We start from the raw sequence: 10,938 nt of genomic DNA, 5'->3' as shown, positions 1-10,938 counted from the left end.
CTTTTGTGAGTTTCTTTTCTGAATTTGGTAACAAGGAAAACTATGTAATTATCTAGTCTTAACTCTATCAGAGACCTGAGAAGGATATAATATTACCTGAGTAAATAGAAAGTACAGAGAAATTAACTTCCAAAACTATGGAAATGAGAGAAACAGATGGCTGTCTGCATAGTCACCCAGGTTCCTCTGTAGCATTGGGGTATCTGTTTTCGGCACAAAGGGCCTAGAATATCTGACAGAAGCAGGAGTTTTGAAGGACTGTCCACCTTATCTTGGCAAAGTTCAACAGACCTTTTCCTTTGTGTCATGCTTGTCCAGTTTATACATTATACTGTCAGCAGTCAAAGCATGAACAGTTTCTTGCCCAAATGGCTAGTTTTGCCACATTAAATGCAAACTCCATATAGAGCTTCTTTAATGTCTATCATCGTCTCTTTAGTAAATTGGTGCTGCCAGGAACAGACATGTCTCACTGCCATGAAAAGCCCTATGTTAACAAAATGCTTCAATTGACATATTCTGTAGGTCTTTGAAGTGCTTGAAGACCATCCATCTACCTAAAATATATCTTTGTTTGACCTTGAAAACATACCAACAAGCTGGGCAGTGGTGGCGCACACTTTTAATCCTAGTACTTGGGAGGCAGAGGCAGGTGGATCTTTGTGTTCCAGAACAGGCTCCAAAGCTACAGAGAAACCCGGTCTCGAAAAGCCAAAAAAATAAATAAATAAAAGAAAGAACCAACATACCTAACATGACCTCAAATTCGATAAATTTGATTTGCTATAGGTGATTAACTACTAAACTGGCTTTCTTTATTATTATAAATAGTTTGTAACAATAAATTTCAAAGACTAGGAATTTATATTACATTGTTAAATGAGTTACATAGGTACAATCAATACCTTAAACAATAGTAGAAACATATATACAATATGTTCTAACAAAAATAACATTAAATTTATATCAATATACAAAAATGCATACCAATGTAAAAAATATGAAGCTAGTGATTGTTCAAAAGTAGACTTAACAATCCACCCTTTTATCCATCATTTTTATATTATAGACTACCTTTTTCTCTTTAGAAAGAGATCTCTGGGGCTGGAGAGATGGCTCAGTGGTTAAGAGCACAGATTGCTCTTCCAGAGGTCCTGAGTTCAATTCCCAGCAACCATATGGTGGCTCACAACCATCTGTAATGAGATCTGGTGCCCTCTTCTGCCGTGTGGGCATACATGCAGGCAGAATGTTGTATACATAATAACTAACTAACTAACTAACTAACTAAATAAATAAATAAATAAATAAATAAATAAAAGAGATCCCCAAATCTAATCTCCTTTGTTCAATTTTTTCCTTACCATGATCAATAACAATTTGTAACCAACGCCCCTACATAATGGCAAACATCCATAACCCACTGAATGACCAAAAACCACGCATTCCATCTTTTGGAAATGTGGGCATTGTGTTCTGTTGTTGTCTGAGGCCATTGGCATCTTTGGGAGACCCTGAGAAAATTAGGATAATGATCAAGTCTTGTCTTGAATAATTTGTGAGGCTGGACCATCTCAATCAGTAGCTTTAAAGTTGTTTTGAATATAGAATTCTTGAGGAAACTGAAACAGAGACAGTCCAAATGGATGGATCACCTGGGCCACCTGTTTCACTTGGTGTCTGGTCCCCTTGCTCTGAAAATACATAGCCCTTCAAAGGTAGCATACACATCTGCACTAACACAGGTATGGGATGTGTGTTGCGCCCAAGTCAGTTAAAGATGATTTTTTTTCTTTTTATGTTTGCGCAAGTAAAAGGCATCTGTCAACTTTATAAGTCTGTTTGGACTGTATAATCAAACTGTGATGTAAATCTTTACCCATGCCATATGAAAGGGTGACATGGGTAAGTCATGAGGACTCTGTAGCCAGCAAGACTTAAGTGTCTTCTCATCTCAAAGCTGTTCCCATCTTAAGGGATCAGCTTACACATCCCCTGTCCTATAGCTTTTTAGGTTTATTTCTTTATGTCTGTAGCAAGAATTTTCATGGGTTCTTCCCTGATCAAACCTGATCCTCTCTAACCTTGAAGGAATCCACAGCCTTCTGTTTTCTGTGGAAACAAAAGCATAGCCTCTCATCCAATGCAACATATTTTTTACTTTAGTTTTGAAGTTAAGACATTTGAAAATATATAGGTTGGTTTAATTTAGCAGTTTCCGTAATCCAATGTCACTCAGCAGTTACTGCTTGTTCAGCAGCAATCAAAAAGTTCAACGCCAACACAGCAACATACAGGATCCAGACTCCCTGTGTATTTTCCATCTTTACATGGCTTTTTCCCTTTATATTATTTTACTATTTCTTTAAAGACTACTATTTTTTCTATAACTATCTATACTTTTTCTTTTCTTTCTTAAGCCTGCACACATTTTTAAATACATTGTAAGCTATTTAGAGGCCTTTTTTTTCTACCTGAACCTGTTTTACTGCATATCTGTAAACTTTTCTGTCTGTGTAGCCAAATCTTAAACTGCTGGGCAGCTTACCTCATGGTGTGCTTCAAGACCATAAGCAGCAGCTGGGGGATGTATCTCTGTACTGTGGCCAGAATAAGAGACTGCAGAACTAGGAAGCCATGTTTGGCTTTGTTTTTGAGTGTTGAGAACCATTTTTAAAGCTTCTTCAGGTCTATGTGGAAAAATGTGCCCCATGTAGGCACCATTTCTGTAGGCAGAATTTTCTTTGGGCTGCCAGCTCACAAATTATGAGATGGAGACTTACTATTGATTATGAAAGCTAGACTAATATCTTAGGCTTGTTCCTAACTAGTTCATATAACTTAAATTAACCCATGTCTTTTAATCTATGTTCTTTTATGTGGCTCAGTTTCCTTACGCTGTACTGTCCATTCTGTTTCCTTTCCATCTGGTTAGCAACTTCACCTTTCTCTTTCCAGCTGTTTCTCTGGCCTGAAAAATCCTGGGTAGCTATTGGCCATTTAGCTTTTCATTAAACCAATCCTAGTGATATCTCTTCACACGGTGTAAAGGGATATTCTACAAAACACACACCCACACCTCTTCCTTTCAACTTTTCCTTCCCGAGGGCCATCCTGTATTCAATCAGCACCCTATAAGTCATTAAATATCAATATATGTACACAGAAGAATATAGAAGCTGTTTTGAGCTGTGGCTCTTTGAGGACCAGTGACTGAGACTGTGTAGGTTCTGCCACATCCACACTGAAAGAAAAGTCCCAGCCACCCAGCATGGCAGCACATGACTGTCAGCTCTGGCTGGGCTCAAACTTGATGCCTTGAAGGCCAGTCTGACCTGGCTCTTATATCCTTTTCGGATATTTGAAAACCCTCTCTAAAATTCTTTCCTGGGGAGCAAACATACTTCCTTCACTTTCCTTGTTCATTTAAAAATTACATAAGCAATATGAACATGTGCTTGATGTAACAACAGATTTAAAAATATAGATTTGCATGGAACAAAAGGTGAAAACCCGGCCTCATTTCCGGGTCTCACTTTACCGTTCTTGCTTCTCCTCATTATATAGTGCATTGGCCTGGTTCTTTTGCCGTGCCTGTTTACAGACATCACAGCAATCTATTTTAATGACTTTTCCACGTTGCTATTATGTGACTAAGAGGTTAAGAGTCAAGTATGGTGGTACACACCTGTAATCACAGCTGTCTGAAGGCTGACTGAACCATGTAGTAAGACCTTGTCTCAAAACAACCGAATGAAGACTGCGTTCTACAGTGCAGAAGATCTGCCTTTAGGTTACAAGATACAGGATGGGCAAGTTTTGAAGGGTGGAGAAGGGCCAGGAAAGTTTTGTCCACAAGGTCCTGGGTGGAGTTAAATCTGCATGGGTGTAGCATCCCAAAGCATTGTCAAATGCAAACCTCTCTGAGCTTCCAATTTTGTTAGCCATATTTTTCAGACCCTAAGTCTACTAGGATATTTTATAAGTGGTAATAATGAGATGCTAATATTATATTCCTAATTCCTATTTAAATTTAACATTTTTATCACAGTGGACTTTCTGCTCAAATAAATTTAACTATATTTATTTTCCATTTCTCATTCATAATTTGATTCTCTCTGTCCTCTGGTCTGTGGGTTCTGGGTATCAAATTCCAGTCACTAGGTTTGCACCATCGAGTAGCAGTTGTCTTTACCTGCTGATCCATCTTGTTGGACCCTCTCATTTGTAATTTGAGATGCGTAGTCATTGAAGAATGATGCTTGTTTTGAGGTCTTTTTACCTGCCAGAAATTTCTTCTTCCTCATTCTGCTCACTTTTCTTCCGTTCATCTTTCCTCATTTCTCTCTCTCTCTCTCTCTCTCTGTAGTCAATTTTTTGGGGGACGGGGAAAACAGGAAGTGTATTTTCACAATTTTCTTTTCGTTTTTGGATTTTTCACTTAATTCCAGCTCAATCTAATTACTTATTAGTATGATACTTGACACCGAGACTTAAGGATAGTTGGATCCACTTTGAAGATTTTGAGCACGTGGGTTTGGATGCGGCAAGTGAGGCGCTAGGATGGCAGACAATACCAACCTGTCTTCTGGACACACAGAACTCAGAAAACAGGGACCTGCTTCAGGCAATCGAAAGGCCTGGAGTCGTGTCCAGGTTCTACCACCCACTATGTGTAGGATCTCAAGATGCTGCTCAGTGGTAAGCTGGGGATATCGCTGAGTTCATAGAGTGTTTGCCCGACCTGGACAGAGCCCTCAGCTGGGTTTCCAGAATCATAGAAAACTGGGTAAAGAGGAGAATACTTGTAATTTCAACTCTTTTGGGGAGAGGCAGGAGGATCAGAAGTTTAAGGTTACCTTCCCATCTGAACCTGCAGGAGACCCTTCCCAGGCAAGAAAAATAGTAACCCAGCAAAGGTTCAATGTTTCTCTAAACTAGGGAAATGCTTCACGAAGATGGCTAATTTAAAAAAAAAATGCCATTTATGTAGCTGGGCAGTGGTGGCACATGCCTTCAATCCCAGCACTTGGGAGGCAGAGATAGGCGGATCTCTGGGAATTTGAGGCCAGCCTCGTCTACAAAGTGAGTTCCAGGACAGGCTCCAAAGCTCCAGAGAAGCCCTGTCTCGAGAAGCCACACACAAGAATGGCATTCATGTGGCACTGATTTAATAAAGGCGTTCCATTTTCCCATCTTAACCTTTTGATTTTTGAAAATAACTGATGGAAATTTTCTAACTTCCCCTGAGTCAACCAGGACAGAAAGAGAGTTGGATTTCATGAAAAGAACCGCCTGCTTCCCACTTTCATCTTCCCTGCAGTATTAGATTAGAAACCTTATCTTGCGTGTCCTAGAGAAGGAAGAAAGAAACCCTTGAAATATGATTCCTGCGTGCAGAGATGAAATGACAGAATACAGCCCATTCACGGACCAGCACAGGCCCTGGCTAAATGTTTGTTTAGTAAGCTGAGCTTCTATTTCACCATAGCAACAGCTACCTTCTTAAGTTGCAGTGAATTTCAATTTAAAATCCTTTTTCCACCTTCCTGTTTGTGTATGAGGAAGCGCGAGTTGTGAAGGAGCCAGAAGTAGCTTAGGCAAACATTCTTACTTTACTATATTGACTTATTTTATGGGAGAATAGGGGTAGGTTTTGACCCCAATTCTATATGTAGGGATCCCCATTCTCATCTGTGTGTGTTGACCTAATGGTTGACTTCTGGGAGACTTTGCTATGGACTCTCAACTTCAAGCCCATATGCTTTCAAGCCTGTGTCCTTGTCAAGGTACAGAAGACCACACCAGGGATGGACTCCGGTTGGTCCTCCCCGGATAACAGAGCCACTCTTTGAAACGATACTCCTGGCAAAAGTTGAAAAAGAATGACCTCATTGTCATTGGGGGTCTGTATTTCCTTTTACAATTACTGTGGTCAACAAGATTGGTGTCTTAAAAATTCTCTTAGAAACAGTCAGAATGAGGTGGGCTGTTTTACAAAAGGGAACACACACACACAAAAATAAATAAATAAATAAATAAATAAATAAATAAATAAATACAGGGAAAAACCCAAAACAAAACAAAAACAAACAAAACAACAGGCATATGCTTTGAATCTGAATGTCCTCTTGTGTTTTGGTGCTTTTCTTTTGGCAAGTGGCGATGCTTGGGAAGGCTGTGACAACTTTAGGGGTCTGTCCGGCAGAAGTAGGTCACCAGGGGTATATTTAAAGGCATGCATTACCACACCCACCCAGCATTAATAATTTTTAAAATTGTTTTCAAAATGTTAGAATATTTTGGATTCATTAGGTTGTGAAAAATAAATGGCTTGAAATGAACTTGTTTTACTTTTCTTTTTGTGTTTGGTGCGATCAGAAAATCTGAGACTCTATGTTCAGACTCTCTCGTATCTCTGGTGAATGGTGCTAGTCTAGAAAATTGGTTATCTATCTACTGATTGATCAATCTATCATATGAACATTTTCAGATCTCGTCTGAGTAGGTCTGGATGACCCACGATTCTGCATTTTCTTACTTCCAGGCCGGATTGATGCGGCTGTGCCACAGAACACTCCTTGAGTACTAGGGCCTAGAGGCCTCATGAGGTAACCCGTTCAATATGGGCTATAATCCAAAGCTCATAAAGAATGAGAATGAATTTATTATGCAAAAAATGATAAACATCACTGAAGCTGGGTCGCACAAGGACTATCTTCCTATGAAACATTGAAGAAACACTTTAATATAAAATATATTTAGATGTGAGCCATCCATATTAACACCGGCACTTCTAACATGTTAGTACCATACTGACATGTGGCACTTCTCCGAGGACATGCATGTATCTTCAGTATTCAGTAGGTCTGTACTGAGATGACTGAATGTTGACACTGTACCTACCTGTAGCACCTTGGTAGACCCTGGGGATTAGAAAATGAAGGCAACATGATCCCGGCTCTCAAAGAGCTAATTGCAGAATCATGGGAACCATAACTGAGCATCCCACAAGCTAAACTGTATGAAGCTCATGGTGGGGTCATTAGATATTTTGTTCTCACTCTCATCTTTTTACAAATAGTGCACGCTGAGTTTCTTGAAGCAAATTTTATCATTTCCCAAACATATTTCTTCAATATTTTAGGGGTATCAACGGCAGAACTCCATCCGAGGAGCCCAACTGGAGTGTGTGAGTCAGCCCTGGATGAACAGAAAGACTGGGAGGAGATCTGAATTTCCAGTGGAATGAGAAGCAGGAGAGGCCTCTTGCCATCTTACTGCCATCGGAACCTGCGAGTGGTCAAAAACCAGCAGGAAGGAAGCCCACTTGTGCGGCGATGACATCGATCATGTGGATGTCTCTTTTGTTCATTTGTTTTTGATGCGCTGTATCAAGCTGTCCTGGAACTCATTATATAGCAGAGGAACGCCTGGTCCTCCTCCCTCCACCTCCACAGTGCTGGAATCAGATGTGCTGCCACACGTTTTTTTTTTAAATATTTATTTTATTATGTATACAATATTCTGTCTGTGTGTATGCCTGCAGGCCAGAAGAGGGCACCAGACCCCATTACAGATGGTTGTGAGCCACCATTTGGTTGCTGGGAATTGAACTCAGGACCTTTGGAAGAGCAGGCAATGGTCTTAACCTCCAAGCCATCTCTCCAGCGCCACACCTGGTTTTTGATATCTTTATCAAGATGTGACTCTGAGGGTGGATATACTCCTGGGGCCTTTAATTTTATAAGCAAATACATTCTATTTGTTGTAGCGAGTGTAATTTGTGTTTCTCTTCCCTTTAGCCTAAAGAGGCCTAACCATAAATCAATAACACGAACAACAGCATTGGAGAATTGTTTTTGTTGTTGTTGTTGTTTGTTTGTTTGTTTTTGTATAAAGGTTTCTTTTAGCATGTTCAAGGTTCAAGTTCATTGCCTTAAATGCTCAAATCTCACTTAACTCTGTTGTTTTGTTTTCTTGAATCAGGGTCTTACTCTTGTACCTGTGGCTGGCCTTGAACTCACTGTGTAGACTGGGCTCGAACTCACAGAGATTAGCAGGTCTTGCCTTCCTGAGCTGTGGGATTAAAGTGAAAAGAACTGGATCCTAGCTTTGGCAAGGTTCTCTAAAGTGCAGGGACATTTTTTTCCCTGCCATTAATACCAGTCAGGTTCTCATTAGGCATTAACATTACCTCTGAGACTCGTCTTTCCTGACCTGTCCATCTAGGTTGTGCTCTGCCTCTCCCCAGTTATCTTGTTCACATTTCAGTGGCCGCTGTCGTGATCCTCAACGGTCTTGTTTTGTGACAGGTCTCACATGATAGCCTTAAGGTGGCCTTTTGGCCTCACAGCCTCTGGAGTGCTGGGATACAGGTGTGAGCCACCAAGATTAATTATTATCTTCTTTACTGTTTTCATATTTTGTGACAAGGCTTCCTGTATCCCAGGTTGGTCTCAAACTCACTTGAATCCTTGCTTTTGATCTTTTTTGTTCCCCTGCATCTCCTGAATGCCGGGATTACAGGTGTGATACTGTGCTGGGGACTGGACCCAAAATTTTGTGTAAGCAAGGATGGCAAACACTCTACACTCTCCGCCTCAGCCCTTATTTACTTATCCTTTTGTTTCTTTGCTTCGTGTTTTTTTTTTTTTTTTCCTCCCAAATAGGGTTTCTCTGTGTAGTTCTGGCTGTCCTGGTGTCCTGGAACTCACTCCGTTGACCAGGTTGGCCTCGAACTCACAGAGAACTGCCTACCTCTGCCTCCCAAGCGTTAGGACTAAAGGTGCTGGTGTACACAGCGTTACCTCCAACCAAACCACGGCATAGCCTAGAGGTACAACAGGACTCACGGAGGATGCTCTTGGCCAGCTGCCTCGCGTGCTGGCCCACGGTCACCTAGCTTTCTTATACAGGTCAGGATCGCCTGCCTAGGGGTTGGTGCTGCCCACAGTGGGTTGAGCCCTGCTACATCAGTTAACAACCAAAACTCTGCCCACAACCAAAATAATCCCCTTCAGCCATGTCCGCAGATGGAGGCACTTTCTCAGTTGAGATTCTCCTCTCAGATGATGCTAGGTTGTGAGATTCTACTCTAGGTTGGTCAACCTGACAGTGAAAGTCACCCAGGGTGGTCTTGTTTGTGGAACAAGCTGGCTCGAACTTGCAGCAGATCCTCCTGCGTCTGCCGCTGACTTGCTGGAATTGTTTGCCTCTACCTGCCCTGCCTTTTGAGGTCATTTATGTGAGACAATAACTGGTTTACTTTATTTATTTTTATTTTTTTGAGATAGGGTCTCTCTACCCATAGGCCTGGTTGTTCGCAAACTCAAAGACATCCACCTGCCTCTGCCTCCTACCTCTGGGATTAAAGGCTCATGCCATCATGCCAGGTTGTAACGGACATTTCAAAGTTGCTTTTGTTGATTGTTCTGCTCCTTGGAATAAGCCTGCTGAATCCGAAGAGTGTCATGTGCTGTATTCTCCCCACCCATCCGCTGGAAGTGAGACAACCAGAACATTCCTGTTGAAAAATCAAATATCAGCTCGTCCTGCTGTTGTATCAGAATGGAAAATGAAGTGTTTGTGATACGGTCACAGGAAACAGACCAGTCCACGTTTATGCCAATTATTGACAATGCAAAAGGGACTGCCTTGCTCCTATTCATGACTTCATTTGGTGGACCATCCACAGTGGTTTCTAACTTGAAGTTTTATAAAAAGAAGGGAAATGTAATCAACACTCGACACCCCTCAAAGCTCTGCATGAACACATACTGAAAACCTTTCTAATAGAAAAGCAAACCTGCATTTTTTTTTCTTTTGTCTGTTATTCTGAGGCAAGGCTTCACTCTGGAGTATAAACTGGCCTGCAATTCACTTCAGCCCAGGCTGGTTTCACTGTCATGACAGCCCTCTTGCCTGCCTCAGCATCTCTAGGGCTGGGATTGCACACATGAGTCGCTACACCCAGTTGTGACTCTGTCCTCCTCTTTTCTTTGTCATGGGTTTTTATTTTGTATGTGTGCACATGCATCCCAGGATGCTTCAGGGGAGGTCAAAGGACACTTTTGAGAGTCAGTTCTCGTCTTCCACAGTACGTGTCAAGGGATCAAATTCCGGTCACCAAGCCTGGCAATAAGCACCTTTACTCCAAGAGCCGCCTTCCCAGCCTTTGTTTGTATTATTTATTTATTTAGGTTCTTTGAGTCAGGGTTTCTCTGTGTAATAGCCCTAGTTGTCCTGGAACCAGTTCTCGTAGTCCAGGCTGGCCTTGAACTCAGAGATTCACCTGCCTCTGCCTCCTGAGTGCTGGGATTAAAGGTGTGCTTCACTACTGCCTGGCTATTTTTTATTTTTTTGAGATAGGATTTCAGGAAAGGTCTTTTAGCTGACCTAAAACTTGCTAAGCAGACCAAGCAGGTCTCAAATTCAGAGATCTACCTGTCTCTGCCTTCCAGTACTGAGATTAAAGATGTGTACCATCACACCCTGCGGGGTTTTATGTTTTAGTTTTCTGAGGCAAGATTTCTTTCTATATATCGATGTCTGTGTTAATATATATATATTCTTTCTTTCTACATATATATGTATACACACAATACATATTTTCTCTCTCTACATATACATGAATACACACACATATTTATATATACACAGTCCTGACTGTCCTGATTTTCTGGAACTTGCTCTGTAGACCAGGATGACCTCAAACTCACAAAGGTCTGCCCCCTCTCCTGGGTATTAAAGGCATGCACCACTGCTGCCTAGCGTTCTTTTTTTTTTGTTTTTTGTTTTTTTTGTTTTTTTCGAGACAGGGTTTCTCTGTGGCTTTGGAACCTGTGTTATGGTTTTCTGTCTCTTTAAGAGACAAGCCACGCTCCCTCCCTCCCCCATCCGCTGAGGCAGGCTGGTCTCCAGCTTCCGCCTGAGCTC

This window comes from Alexandromys fortis, unplaced genomic scaffold (assembly GCF_014885135.2).
Source record: "Alexandromys fortis isolate MF-2015 unplaced genomic scaffold, M_Fortis_MF-2015_v1.1 scaffold_98, whole genome shotgun sequence".
NCBI classification, from domain to species: Eukaryota; Metazoa; Chordata; class Mammalia; order Rodentia; family Cricetidae; genus Alexandromys; species Alexandromys fortis.
Note: the sequence above shows the minus strand (reverse complement) of the source record.